We start from the raw sequence: 16,160 nt of genomic DNA, 5'->3' as shown, positions 1-16,160 counted from the left end.
AAGGGATGAAAAATTTGAATTAATTGGGAGCTAAATCACCATCTCAAAATAAGTTCTGTTTGGAAATGGTTGCTTTATACTGTGTGGTTAAGTGGGCATTTGCCTTCTAACAGCTCTGCTGTTTGATGCAGAGCTGTCCACTTGTAATAAGCAGAAGCTGCTGATCATGAAGCCTGAGGTCTGAGGCAGCCCTTGCTTCCATGTTGATAAAGTATCCAATATAAACTTTCAGTTCAGATGCTGCTTTTTATTTTTCTTCCACAAGAAAACTGAACTACTCTCTCTTTACTCCTGTCTTTCTGCCCTGTGACAAATTCAACAGTGAAGCCAGAGGTGAGATATCGTAGATACTCTGACTCCTATTAGCAGTGAATGAGAGGGAAATATCAATGACATCAGGGAGGGAAGAAGAAAGAGGAGCCAAGGAAATTTCAGTTTCTGACTCTTCTTTTAGTAATTTGCAAAAGAGGAGTTCTGCTTGACTGTGTGTCAGACAGACTGCATTCTGGATGGTACAGGTAATGTGCTGGAAAGAAGTACAGTGGAATAATAATAATAATAATAGTAATAGTAATAATAATAATAGTAACAGTAATAATAGTAATAGTAGTAGTAGTAGTAGTAGTAGTAATAATAATAATAATAATAATAATAATAATAATACCACTTCTTGTCATACATACCAGGCTCCAAATCACCAGAATACTTGCTGATTCTCTCTAATTTATGAAAGCATTTTTAATGGACAAGATGGCACATGGCTGGATAACCTTAGGGCAAAATCTTCAATAGTCATACAAAACCTATAAAGCAAGGACAGCAGACAAGCAAGATTAAACAGCCCTTTGCCACAGCAGTGTTGAGGTGGGAACTCTGTAGGACTGATCCAGACTCAGAAGTCCCCTGGTGGGGAGGCATGACACCAAGAACTGAGGCAGACAATGGACAGGAGCAGACTGGGAAATACACTTTCATGTGTCCAATGAGACTGTCATCACTAGTGTACTTTTTTTGCAGCTGTGGCATTAGTATTTCCTGATGTGGATCACTGGTCACTAGGACCTCTAGTGAATAGCGATGAACAGAGCTACATCCTTCATACAGATGGTAAAGAGGTCTTGTGGGAACAAGAGCTTTTGGTCTTTGAACTGAGAAAAAAATCCCTATAGATGAAGAAATCTCTTAAGCCAATCCAACATTTCCCTAGAATCCTCTCCAAAATGAATGTCAGATCAAGAGCAAAAGATAATTTCTGTACAGTTCTGTAAAACTGGAGACACTCGAATCTATTGTTCAGCTGAGCAAGGATGATACTCAGGAGAAAGTGCTTGTTGCCCACTGATTCTACAAATCGGTGGCTTCCAAAAAAAGATTGGAAGCTAATGCGGATGAGGTAGAGGGAGGATTCAACCATTATTGTCAAGAGGAAAGCTGTTTCAGAAAAACATTTCAATTTGCCTTCTCTAGAAACAGTAGTGATTTCCCATGAGAAAAGAAAAAGAAAAAAAATACTTCACAGAAATAGAAGGATAACTACTTTTCTCCTCACCCAACCTCATTCCGCTGTTCCTCTCCCTAAGATATAATATTTTCAGTGCTTCAGTTTTTGCATTGATTGTCTCAATTCCTTTTCTAAGGCAATTCAAATAATAAATTAAAAACAAAGGTATGTGGGTTACATGTTAAGCTATAGCTTCAAGGACACTTTTCTCATATACAGTTTTCAGACAATAGACTGTTGATATTTGCTAAATACAAGTAATTATTTTAGGTGAAAGCCCATGCATTCAGGTGCCATGTGTGCAATGTTCATAGATCACCTTCAGCAAACTCAGTTGTGAATCTACACACTAAAACACAGAGGACAAGGCACTCAGGTAGCCAAGACAGTATGACGGAACTTCCAAGAATCAATATCCTTCTTGATCCTCACTGTGCTCCACAAGGAGAATGATGAGCTAGGGTTACTTGTTAAGCTGGTGTCTCTCCATACTCTGCACCAAATGACTAAATGCAAGGAAGCCACATCGGTGTGTCCTTTTCCAAGAGGATAAGTAATGGGCCACTGATTGTAGCAAAACACAGGTAACAGGACTTGCAAAACACTCATGTCCCCTCTGCAGCTCTCCCTGGTGTGAAAGGCAGTCTGACAGCCTCCAGAGGCACACAATATTTTTGCCAAGCACAAGTTGCCTTTTCCTTTACTGAGACACAGTAAATTTACTGATTCTGGACAAACTACATAAGGACATACAGTTATTCATATAAAATAAACATCTAGTAGTTATAAGAGAAACCAGCCAGCTGCAGATAGTGCATTCAAACAACCACAGATTTCAGAGGGCTAAAAATATGACTGGTGGTACTAGGATAATCCAGGGACCTATTTTTGCAAGGGCTCTCTTGCTAGTGCTGCTTCTCCATTCAAAATCTACTTTTTTTAGTTGGTCTGTCTAAACTCCATTTTCGTTTTCAAGTGGATGCAAAGGCCAAAATCTGTCTACACTGCAAATAAACCACCAACAGATTTTGCCAGAGTTGGTACTTTAGCATACATTGGCAGAAGAGGTACACCATCAAGTTCTGCGCTGGACTGATGTTGACCCTTGCAAACATTTTATGAAAGAGAGTGGAAGATATGGATTACTTAGCCCTTGACTCCATAAGTCCTAAGTCACTCACTATGTCTGCCCTTGGTGCACATTATGTAGATTGAAACAGCAGCTGGATAATACTGTCAAGACATCTCAAGTACATCCATCCCATGCTGCTGGACAGGATTTGTGGAAAACAGGCACCCTTCACATACAACTGTGCTGAGGACAATTCAGGTTAATGTCTTTTTTCAGGAGAATGTCTTCTAGTTTTAGCCTGCTGTGATTAGAAGATACATAACCTTCAGCTTTGCTCTCAACATCAATCATTTGCAGCTAATATTTTCAGCAAGTGTAAGCAGCTTATGCACCACTGATTCCTTTGAATCATGATGTTTTAGTTAAAAATCATTTTGGAAAGTGAGACTTGGACTCTTTAGACTTGGGCAATTCACAACATTTTACATTTTTTTCCTCACATATCTCAAAAAGTTATGTTAAAAGATATGTAAAGCAGCCGTTCTCTTTCACAAATGAGAGAGGCATCTTCTGTTTGATAAGCCAGAGCTTACCAGCCCTCTTATCTCAGATCTGCTATTTATACTGCCCTTCTACAAATGTGTTATCACTGCCCTGCACACTTTTCTAAGGCATTTTCCCCAAAACCTACAGATTTCCACATCCAAAATGAGCACTACCCAGATCAAATTTATACAGAAGCTGGAACTCAGTCTTCACTTTGGATGGCTGCGTGTGGGAGTGTGTGCATGTATGTGTATTTGTGTGGGCGTATCAGCATTCATTTCTTAAATTTTGTTCCTGCTGTAAAAAATGACTCGTGTAGCAGTTTATTTTAATACCAAATTGCAAAGTTAGTTCATTTTACAATATGGCAGTTTAACACATTGGGAGAAGGATGGAGAATAGATTTTTCCTCAGATCTGCAGTGTCTGTGATGCTCTGTAAGAAACAGAGCAGAACAAAATTCTGGTGACCATTTTGATGAAAAAGTGAATGTGCTCAGTGAGCTAACAAGATGCAGTAAAGGAAATCAAATATGAGACTTCACAATTTTTTCCTCTTACAGCCATTCCATCTGAATTTCTGTCATTCTATTTAAAGCAGAAATATTGTACTTAAGGGGGTTTAATGTTCTTTTTAAATTAAATATGCTCAATTAGTTTGTGTAGAAATGTTTTTCTGTAAAAATCAGCTGCGATACTTGGTAAGTTCATTCTTTCCCTAAAGCTAAAATCAGCTGTAATAGCTTTCCTCCTAACTGTAGAAAAAAAGCCATTCTGTAACTTTGGCACTTTAATTTCCACAAAGGCCGTATAGAAACAATCACAACAAATGAAGATTGAAGAATGAAGGCTAGCTGGCTTCAGGGCTCCATTACACTAAAAATGGGAAGAGAAAGGAAGTATGCCTTCAGAGCCTGCGAAGTACTGTAGCTTATGCCACACAAAAATGAAAAACTCAGCTGCCTGCTGCTGGCTTACATCCCACTGTCTCTGCACTTTAAGGCAGTAGGAGTCTCCTTTCTCTACCTCTGCCCAGATGAAAAATTTTTACTTGTCATTTTGGTGTACCTGTTGGGTAAAATTCACTTCACCTGATTAAAACCCATTGCCCCTGCTCTCTGCAGTCTCTCAATGGCCCCATGTTGGGGTTACCTTTCAGCCTTCCACAGGCTCAGCCAGAGGAACCTGTCCTTCAGGACCATATGTCCCAGCAGCCCCACACTGACCCAAGCAAAAGATTGCTGACTCTTGGCTGGGGTTCACCATGGCCTGCTTGAGACGCAGGCACTGGTAAAGGAGGAGGGAACACCACATGACTTATGTTTGGGAGCAGTGCTGCAGATATATCTCCTACTGCCTTTTTCTTCGCTATGAATGACAATGCTTTTGTACTAATGAAATGCCACATACCAAACACACCAGGCACCTTCATTTAATGATCAAATGCTGCAAAAATAATCAAACACTGAAAAAAAATCTCTTTACTTCCTTGATCTTCATATTCTGTTTAATAGCTCTGATCCTCTGATACTAGTGAAGTTCTCTGCTTTTGTCTCTTCCATTGCACTCCTATGTATTCACCTGTGTGTACACACACATGTACATCAACACAAACATTTTTAATGCTGAAAGACTCCCTTGCTCAGCTGGGCCAGTGTCACAACCACTGTTTGCAAGGATGAGAAGAAGAAAGTGCAGCTGGCTCACATGAGTAGGAAGGAGCAGGGAACATGCCAGGTGGAAGAGCTCTTTCAGCATTCCCGTTGTGCCCAGGACTAGTGCCCGCTGGCTGTGATAAAGACTGCAGTGCTGGGAGGTAAGGGTTAAGGAAGCTGAGGTCCAGGTCACATATTCTGACTGAACTTTGCAGTAGTTTTGTTTTTTCTGCACCCTGTGAGCCCCATAAATATGTGTAGCTGCTAAGCCAGCTCTGCTGTGCGTTCCACTGCTGTTCACTACGCCGCAGATGTTCACCTGTCACTTTGCTCTAGGCCATCAGACTTGATAAATTCCTATTGCAAACAGAAGATAAGCTCCACGTTTAGCAAAGTGAAATTATATCAAGTCAATTTTCATTTCTGGTATCCCGGGAATATGCATTATGCATATATTTTATATATGTGCCAGTTGGACTCAATTCTGCATCTTCCTGTTAGCTGAAATGATCACCTTTGTTTTTGGCAGTGTCACGGTGATGCTGTATTTACCTGGACAGGATTTTAACTCATGACCCCACTCAGCAGCCTAACGTATTCTGATTCAAGCCACCTTTTGAATGAGGAATCCTATCAGTAGCAAAGGTAGAGCACCTCCCATAGTCCTTTAATCTTCCCCATCCTGTGGAGTTGTGGCCCTGCGGAGGGCCATCGGTGACAGGGAGAGCAAGGGCACCATCCTGAGCAGCAGTACAGGTGGTGCAGACCCTGGGAGGCTGCTGGCCTTGCCCAGCACCACTTCCATGGCAGTGTTTGGGCATTAATGCCAAACTGGGACCATTCCCTACAGGCTTTCTGGAGACTGCCACCCTGCTCAGTGGTCTGACAGCATTTAGCCCTATAGATGCAAGCTGCACCAGGGCCAGTCAGCCCCTGAGTGGTCACTGTGCCATTTTGCAGACATAGACTAAAACTCTCATCTGACTTTGCTCCTTTCTTTCCTATTTTCGCATGATGGATTCAGCCATTTTAAGCGCATTTGCACCTCTCTAAACAGACATGATCTCTCTCTCCCTCCCTACATTCTCGTTCGCAGCCAGCTCTTCAATGTTTCCTCTTTGATCCCTTTCCTGCATTCAGTTTTGCCAGTCCACCACCTCTCATTGTCTTCCATTTCTTGTCATCTGAACATTCTCTCCTTCAAGTCTTCCATAAATTCCTGATGCTCTTCCATTTCTGCTATCTCCCTTCTTCTCCTTTCTTCTGTTGATTCTGTTGGCAGCACCCTGGTAATAGCACTTTTTATTGGCAAGCGTTAACATATGGTAGTTAACGTTTTAAATCTCATAGTTCTTCCTTTTCTCTCTCATTCCTTTTTCTCTTGGTTATATTCTCCATTGATTTTCTTTCCATGTCATTTCATATTCATTTCCCATATCTTTAGAATTCACCAGCACCCTGCTGTTTCCTCTGCAGCTTTGCAAGCTTTTTTCCCCCCTCTTTTTTCCCTTTTTCTTTTTTACAGGCAGCGGCCACTCTTAATCTTCGCAGGAACTATTCATCTTTGTGCAACACCTGACATCTCTCATGCCCCAGCTTCTCATTTTATATCTGGTCTGCATTTACATAGTCTAGTCTTCAGCTGGGTTTCCTGGTGCCTTTCATAGCTTTCCCCACATAATTTTTAATCTTTTCTGCACTGCTTCTCCCTTTCTTTTTATCCCAGAGGCAGAAGGGCCCTGTTAGGTAGTTCTGTTTCACAGGAAATTTTCTTTCAACATCAAAGAATACCATATTGCAAACACTGTTAAAATTAGTGCACGGCTCTCTAGATCCCAGTGAGTTGTAGCATTGGAAAAAGATTTATGCCCCAAGATTTTCTATTCATCCTTGGGTTTAGTGCTAATCAATTCTGTCTAGCCCAGAGATTTTTGGCACTCAGTTTAGCTCTTTTTCCATGTCGGTAGCTCTAGGTCAGTTTTTAAAATCATCATTTCCCTAAAACCTTGCCCTGCTACCCTTGGTCACACATTTTTGCCACTAAAATGCACACTGAAAGTATTCTTGTTCTATTTTTTCAGAATTCCTAGGCAGTGGAACTCCCACAGCCTTCCCAAGCAACCTGCTCCTGGCCCACTGACCTTGCTGCCTCTCCTTGCTTATCCTTGTTGCAATGTCCACCTACTTTTCTTGTGCCAACACAGCGGACATAGTGAACTATTCACTCCTTCCCCTTTGCGGGTACCGTTTAGATTTTGCGGGTACCCTCTTCCAGCCTTGCCTTCTCTGGATTGAGCTACAGTGAGGATTTCAATCTTTTTTTTCTAGGGTCATGTTTTCTAGAGCTCTGGCCATTCGTGTGTTCTCTCCTCAGTTCCCTCAGGATCTCTCTGCCTGCTGTATTACTCCTGCTAACACACTAACGCTGGTTTGCTGAAGACAAGCACTTCCCTCTCCATTGGTCATAATTCCCCAGTAAAGTTTATACTTATGTTCTTCTGTATTGGAGAGGAAGGCGCAGTGATCAGGTCTGTGACTTATACATCATCTAAACATAACTGTGAATGCTTGTTAATGCATATAGAAGCATTTGAAATAATTCCAGTATCATGTAGCCCATGCTTTCTTCACTGTGTCATCCTTGCACCACAGGATATGCTGCTTTTTCCTAGTAATTCTGCTCTCAATTCCCTTAATAGTGTCTTTGGGCTGAGGGTACACTTGGTTTCACTGTCAGTTCCTCTAGTCTACAAGATTTTTACTTCTTAGTAGCTCATTTCATTTTCACTAGCAGTTTTCTTTCTCACTAGAATAACAGAGGTTAATTACAGGATTTGAGTTATCTGTCAACATTTCATTTCTAGATTTTTCTGAAGAAATATAAAGGGCCAAACACACAAAGTTCAGCATTGTAGTTCTATTTGAAATAGCAGAAGGATATAAATCCACCTACAACCACTGACCTTTCAGGACTTGCAGCATTAGATCACATGGAAAAAACTCTGATGGATGAAAAATATAAATGTTAGGGAAAAGTAATATCTGGATTCCCTAGTGTAATGTTTGCAAGAAAGGATTTTATAGCAGCTATTTTACCCTTTGATTTATTCACACCTTTTGCATTTATCCTCAGGCCAAAGTACTCAAACTTCTCCATAAAAAATCACATTTGGCCAGAATTTTCCTCTAATGAGAGGCTGGCTGGCTGTGGTAGTTTTTCCTGAGAGTCACTGTCTAAGTTTTTCCTGTGACAAAGGTTGCAGCAAATGTTAAGCCTGTAATTGCCTTACAACAACTTTCTGGTTCCTGACAATACTGCAGAAAATGAGGATGCCCCAAAGGGCAACACAGTAAAATGAATGGTGAGAATTTATTCTGAGTGATAGGTAAGACCTATCAGAGGTGGGTGTGCATCCACAGACATACACATAGTGTGTTCAGGTCACAATATGAAATTTTATGCTGACATTTATTACAAATCTCACCACAGAGTCTTTTCTACTCTTTAGAACTAGTTTGGACATTAATCTGAAAGAACTATAAATGTTGAAATACCACTTTCTTATTATAGATAAATCCAAGAGAATAAGCAACACACGTTCTTTCTCCTGAGATTCCTTCATCTCTAGCTTTGGTTCAAGTTTTGCTCTCAAGTCACACAGTCAAATAAATCTTTCTAAAGCTTGTCTTGTCCTCTTCTTTTCAGTGGTTCGAATAGTCTTATATAGGTGAATGTTGTCTACCTAGACTTTAGTAAAGCCTTTGACATTGTCCCCCCCAGCACTGTCATGGAGAAACTGACTGCTCATGGCTTGGACAGACCTGCTCTTCACTGGGTAAAAAACTGGTTGAAGGGCCAGGCCCAAGGAGTTGTGGAGGCTGGAGTTAAATCCAGTCGGTGGCCAGTCATGAGTGGTGTTCCCCAGGGCTCAGTATTGGGGCCAGTTCTTTTTAGTATCTTTATCAATGGACAAGGGGATCAAGTGCACCCTCAGTAAGTTTGCAGATGACACCCATTTGGGTGGGAGTGTTGATCTGCTTGGGGGTAGGATGGTCAAACAGTGGGATCTGGACCAGCTGGACCATTGGGCTGAGGCCAATTGTCTGAAGTTTAACAAGGCCAAGTGCCGGGTCCTGCACTTGGGTCACAACAACCCCAGGCAGCGCTACGGGCTCGGGGAAGAGTGGCTGGAAAGCTGCCTGGCAGAGAGGGATCTGCGGGTGATGATCAACAGCCAGCTGAATGTGAGCCAGCAGTGTGCCCAGGTGGCCAAAAAGGCCAACAGCATCCTGGGTTGTCTCAAGAATAATGTGGCCAGCAGGACTAGCAAAGTGGTTGTACCCCTGTACTGGGCACTGGTGAGGCTGCACCTCAAATGTTCAGTTTTGGGCCCCTCAACACAAGAAAGACATTGAGGTGCTGGAGAGAATTCAGAGAAGGGCAACATAATTGATGAGGGGTCTGGTGCACAAGTCTATTGAGGAGTAGTTGAGGGAACTGGGGCTGTTTAGCCTGGAGAAAAAGAGGCTGAGGGGAGGCCTTATTGCTTTCTACAACTGCCTGAAAGGAGGTTGTAGCATGGAGGGTGTCAGTCTCTTCTCCCAAGTGACAAGTAAAAGGATGAAAGGAAATGGCCTCTAGTTGCATCAGGGGAGATTTAGATTGAGTATCAGGAAAAATTTGTTAACCAAAAGGTTATCAAGCATTGGACCAGGCTGTCCAGGGAAGTAGTTGAGTCACCATCCCTGGAGTTGTTTAAAAGATCTGTAGATGTGGCATTTAGGGACATAGTTCAGTGGTGGACTTGGCAGTATTCGTTTAATGGTTGGACTCAATGATCTTAATGATCTTACAGGTCCTTTCCAGCCCAAATGGTTCTATGATTGTATACTCAAGGCATTAATGTTAACATTAGCATCCAGAATTTATTGTGTTCTTTCTACAGCTGTGAATGCTTTGTCCTGTAGGTGCATTGCAGTGAATGCGCCTGACAGTATCTCCGCTGAAAAGTGTGTCATCCTGCCAATGGCCAGCCAAAGCTGACACATCAACCTGCAGTTCTCCCAGCAGCTTTATGTCACCTCTTGGTCTTTGTCAATGCATTGTGCCTGAGTGAAGGGTGCTAGATAATACCTCAGCCTTTACATGCTGTACCTGCCCCATCTACATCTTTTTTGAGGGTATTCAGGTGTGTTGCCAAGGTCAGAATGTGAGGTGGGGATGGGGATTTTTTTTGCCTTATGTCTATTCCAGCCACCTTTACCTATATGGGCCTTTGATGCAACAGTGACATTTGTCTGGTGTACAGTGCTCCTGTCCTGAGCCATTTCTTTGGGGTTTTCCTTAAAGTCTCTGCAATATGTCTCAACATATGGCAATATTTCAGACCAAGCTCTGCCAGGAGGCAGCAGAACTCAGATCATTTACCTAACCCAGCCACAATCCTCCCTGAGAACGACACCCTCTCCAAGTCACTCTAATTTCTTATATGTATCTATGCCGTGTATAGCATACAGGCTACTACAGGCTTCTGGACCTCTAAATGGAAACAGGAGTATTCCATATGATAACCCTTACCTGTTGATTTTTCATAAGATAATCCTTATCTGTGAAAGGCCTGTGCACTTCAGAATTCTTCACTGGGCTTTAGAGATGAAATACCTGAATATGAGTAAAATAGGGTGGATTTTACTCTCCATAAACAACAAAATTTTATTTTTTTCTTGTGGAAACCTGTTAGGTTTTAAAAGAAAAAGAAAAGAAAAAACCTTATCTTTCCGACATAATTCCCAGGATCTGCCACAGGGATCTCTTGCTATAACAAAAGCAGCCATCATGCCTGAGATCCTCAAGGCTGATTAAAGGAACATTACATAAAGCTGTGTTCAATAACTAACAGAGCAGCTGAATAATTCTACCTGAGCCAATACTCTGGGATCTAGAGTGGTAAAAGGCAACCCTCTGACATGTCAGTGAGTGGAATTTGCCTTTAATCCTTAAAGGTAGGCTAGAAATTCAGTTTTCACTTTGTTCCTACTTTAGAGTTAGCAACCTGAATAGCTGTGAAGAGCTTTTTCTGGGAGGTTTAACAGCAGGAATAGTCATTAAATACTTATGCAGCCCAGTCTTGAGAGTTGAACCTGCTAACACCTTTGGGGTGGGCTAACAAAGGCTCCTTATTCAGGTACAGTACCCTGAGCATCCATCCCCAAAGACACGGGGGTTCTGTGGGCAGAGCCTGCATGTGTGTGTGTGGGCATATATGTGGGACAACCACGGCAGCACCCAGCTGGCCACCCACCCTGCCTGACCTCCCCAGCCAGGGAATGTACAATATGGAAACAACATTAGGGGGAGCTCCATTACCTAGTCCAGTTTTTAAAAAGGCTGAGTGTTCGTGTTGGTGGCAGAACAGCAGCTTCCGTGCTCGGGAAATCGCTGTCTGTCCTGTTCAGCCTTGAGCTTCTGTGCAAGGATAACCAGTGCTGGGGAGTAATGAGGTCAGATTGATTACAGGCATTTTCTTATTAGAAAAACTGGTAGCAAGCTAATCCCTGCCCTTAAAAGTGGTCAGTTATCAATAATGTTTTTATTATTTCTGATGAAAAGTCAGAAGTGCCACAGAGTTGCTTCTATCTATAGTCTTTACCTCCACAGACTCATTAGCTAATGAGAACAATAATTAGTCATTGGAGCTTTATGCTCCCAGGTTGTGGTACCTTATACAATGAAATCTCTTGGCAGTTTCCCTGCAATTTTTAGGGCTTATGACCCAGACAGTTTACCACAGTAATTATCCCAGAGCATTTCATATTTTCATATAAGCTCTAATGTGCATAATTTAATTAATAAATAATCATTAGAGAATAAATGGAGAAAAAGTAAAAGAAAAGTTCCGATTCAAAGATGTGGCAAATTTGAGATACAGAGAACAAAATGTGGGCAGATCACGGCAGCACAGCTGTGGGGAAGGACAAAGGTGGGTACTCTAAGAGGGTGGAGGAGAGCAGGAGAGACTGGAAGAGACAACAAAGTCTGTGTAACACTACCAGGGAGATTATTATTATCTTTTTTATTTTTTTTTTTATTATTTTTTTAGTGCTGAGGACACAAAGATGAACTCCAGGCTTATTTCAATGAGAAAAATAAAATGCTTTGTATTTAATGCTCTCTTAAAATGCTTCCTACCCTAACTAGTCCCCTGAAAGCAGTGGCCCAGCAGTCCACAGTTATGCCTTGAAGCACACTGCTAAACACCTAAGACAAAAGGAGGAGGCTTTGTGTGGAGGTTCTTTGTGCACCATCTGCTTGAGAGGAGACACACAGACTTTCAAAAGGCTGCCAGCTGGCTGGCCATTCCTCTCCTTTCAAATAAACATTCAACATGTTTTCAGTAAATTCTGAATGATAAAAGTATGCTTTTTCTTTTCTGCAGTTCTAACTGGAGATGGTGAGATTTTTTTCTCTTGACTATATTATGTATTTCCAGCAAGATGAACTTTCACTTAAGATTGTAATTATCTCATAAAAATAGCCCACATGGAGCAATATTCATTTAGGGTATTATATTATGAACTTTAAAGGAGTTATTAGCTCTTTGAAGAAAGCTAAAGAATTTCATCACTTAAACATCTCTTACTGAGGTTATAGCTGAACCAAGAATGTTCCAATAAATGAAGTCAGTCATTTTAAGGAGAGATTTTTCTTCCCAATGTGTTTAATTTGTAAAAAGTGAGAAATGCAGATGGCTCTGGGGTGAAACACAAGCACTGCATTATTTTCACTACATAGTGATCCAAGATAACAAGCGAATGCCAAGTCAAGGTACAGGAGGCTGATAAATATCATGTCTCAATCACTCTGTATTTAGCAAAGACCCTGCAGCCAAGTGTCTTCAGGACTTCAGATCTCAGTTTTATGTCTCAGAGGATGGTCCTCATCCAGGGACATAAGGATGTTCGTGTTTGAAGCGAGCAGAATGAAGCTGTCTGGCATGGGGAAGGGCACTGGTGTAATCTAAAAGCAACAAACACCCGAACCACACTGTCACCCTTGGTAGGAATGCAACACTATGACACCAGTTTTTATATCAACATTTTCTAAATAAAAGCATGCGGAGTATCAAAGTTGTTGGAGTACCTGACTTTCCCTGCCTTCTCTTCAATGCCTGTGAGAATATGCAAGCAACCAAGTTATTGTTATTAGAGGAAATTCCAGAGCTCTTTTCTGATAACTACTCATCTGAATGTTCTTCCTTGCAGGACGTGTGGGGTCATTGTCACCTCTTTCACTCACAAAAAAGCCATCTCAGCCCCCTTGATCTGGAGAGGGACACACAAACGATTGCCATGTAGCCCCAAACTATAACTCCCGTTTTGTCTCCCCCTAGGAACCTGTGCCTATGACCATACCAGCTCCATTTACACAGGCATTAACTCATAATTTCAGATTCTTAACATGTCCTGATGCTTTCTTATATCTGCAGCTTTGCATCTTGCATAAAATAATGTAATTTTTGTTCGAATATTGTTTATTTTATGAGCCATGCACTGTATAAGAGGATTCATTGTATGACATCAAGTATAAGTACCAGGTTTATGTCAAAGGATTCAAAGGGTTTTGGGTGGCAAAAGACAAACGGACAGGCAAACATCCAAAACATTGTGTTCTTTGAGAGACCTGGGTAAAAATATTCATAGCAACAGCCTGATCCTTCAAACATTCAGGTCAATAACTTTTCTTGGGCACATTTTCTTATAATCTCAGTAAGTTTGTGTAAAATTATTCACATGCATAAACATTTACAAAATCTTTCCAAGGGTCATTTCACATCACTTAGTATTTTAAGCTCATATTTTTCTTTGGTGATACATCTTGTTCACACATCAAGAAGCTAAATCAAAAGAACAGTGATATTTTACTTGTTTAAAATCCTTTGGCTCATACCATAGGACAATTTCCTTCCCAGGAGGATGTGTCGCATAAAGAAAAAATTCTGGCATAGCCTTTCACCCTCCACCCACCCCAAAAATGTAAAAAAAAATAATCATATTTAGCTCATTTCCTCTGGGACAGAGAAATAATCTAAGTGAGAGTACATAGGAGATTTGTGACCATTAATTTACTGGCAATACCAATAGCCTGTCCAATGAAGTAGGAAGGAAGTATAGTTCATTTCAATGGGAATTCCTATTGTAAGAAATGTTTCACATGCTGCAGTGTTCCATATGGCCATGAAAATGCATCTTCATGCTACTAAAAACAGACTAGGAAATTATTACATACAGAAACTTAAACAAAAAATTCCCAAAATAGCATAAAAGAATGAAGAAAACAATAAAGTTAAGGAAATTCCAAATGAAGGTGGTAACTACATCAGGCAGTGGCATAACAAATACAGTGCACATAAATAAACCGAGACATAATAAAAGGTAGATTTACTGAAGTACATTCTGCACAACTCATATCCTGCTGCATTACTTCCTCTCATTAATTACCCCGCCTACATCCAAATAATATCAATCAGCCAATTGGAAGCACAAGTTAATGAGCAAAATTTCATACTCTGGGGTCAAGTTCCTTTTCCTTCATTTGTCTTCATTAGCAGCACCTCTCAAGGCTTTCCCAAAATAGAAGGCAGTAAATTAGTCAAAGAGATTTTAAAAGTCACACTCCACAATACTCAGAAATAAAATAGCAGGATTAGTCTCAGAGCTCTTAGTATGAAATGGAGGTTGTTATTGTTATTAAATAAGATTACCAAAACTATGTGTCTTGCCTTCCTAATTATTTTCACTGTCTGTACTCCTGACCGGGTGTCACATTTTCCTGGCACCTTGGCAGTGAAGTACCTTGCAGCCAGTGAGTTTCCCTTCACAACACCTTATCCTTTCTTCCTGCTCCACTTGAACCGGGCTTATGTCTGTTCTTTCCAAGGACAAAGCAGGGAAATCAGCCACCAATAGCATCTCATAGAAACAAAGAGACCAATGCAGCCATGGCATGGCCACACAGAGGTCCTGCACTGCCTCCCGGGGACTTCCAGTCTCCTCCAGCTCTGTGGCCCTTACAGAAGTCATGCACACTGACACTGCAGAGTCCAAATTTGTTAAAATAACAGTAATGGGCAGGAGCTGGAGAAGCAAACAGGTAAGTGGTGTGTTCATGCTTCATTCTCTCTCTTTGGCTTATGTCATTTCTGCTTGTGAGCCGCTGGGGAAAAGAAGGCAGCATCTGAGGGAGCCCTTCTTCATCAGTAGCCAGAGTCAGCTTGAAACCTCTGCCCTTAACTCACAGTTGGGGAAATATAATATAGCCTTTAAGTCCTAGGAAGTATTTTGATCACCACAGATATGCACCAACATGTGGTGAAATGCAGCGGTTATTTAACAGTTCTGTCTGTTTGCACACACATGGTGAGATCAGAAGCATCAGCATCACTGAGAGGCAGCACGAGGTGGAAGCACTTGGAGATTAAATGTGCTCACAGCACATCTCTGCACAGGAGCAAAGACTCCTGGATTTTCCTCTGACTACATATATATAGGGATCTCAGACTTCCCTCTCATGAGGACAGATGTTTCTTCTGCGCTGATCCTATTCTATTTAGCACAAACACAACCTGTTTTTAGAAGAGCAAGGTCATAAATGGCAAAAAAAACCTGCTCGTCCCTTGGAGTGGGGCAGTATTTTACTTGAGAGATATAAACCAGACTTCCGAGGATCAAATGCCATGACATAAACACGGTCAAAAGCACCCTTTAGAGAGGTGCCGCCTACATGTAAAGGAACAGGAAAAGGAGAGATTATTTGAGTGCTTGGAGTTAAGATGCATTGGTGGTGGAGAGGTTCATTGTGTCAGTGAAATTCAGATGGTGTGGTTTGAGGTCTCCAGCGCTGTGAAGGTGGAGGACACTTGCAAGGATCAGATCAAGGTGGTGAGGCATGATTTCCCTACTCTGGTCCCCTCTCAGGATGCTTTGCTGGATAACCTTGGCCAATGGCCTGCTACATGCTCTAAGTAAGGCAGAAGCATTTTAAAAAACTGACAATAATCCATGATGTTTTCTTGTAGCTCTTGCAACACTGCTGTTTCTAACCAGGTGTTCAGGACCAGGTGGGGACTGAGTCCCCTGTGTCCAGAGATGTTGGTCACACTCAGAAGTGAAGCTGATCTTTGTGAGGACCTGACTGAGCCTCCCAGCAGAGCCAGACATTGCGGCACCCTTTAGTAACCCAAATGCAACCTTCTGGAGAGCTTTTAAATCACCCAAGTTAAAAAATGCAGTATCATTGTGAAAAAAGATCCTTTTCAAAACTATTTTAATTTCTTCTTGGTTTTATTCTTCAATCAGAATTTGATAACAGTTCCTCCCAGTGAATAGTT

This window comes from Patagioenas fasciata, chromosome 2 (genome assembly GCF_037038585.1).
Source record: "Patagioenas fasciata isolate bPatFas1 chromosome 2, bPatFas1.hap1, whole genome shotgun sequence".
NCBI classification, from domain to species: Eukaryota; Metazoa; Chordata; class Aves; order Columbiformes; family Columbidae; genus Patagioenas; species Patagioenas fasciata.
This window is presented reverse-complemented; position numbering follows the sequence as displayed.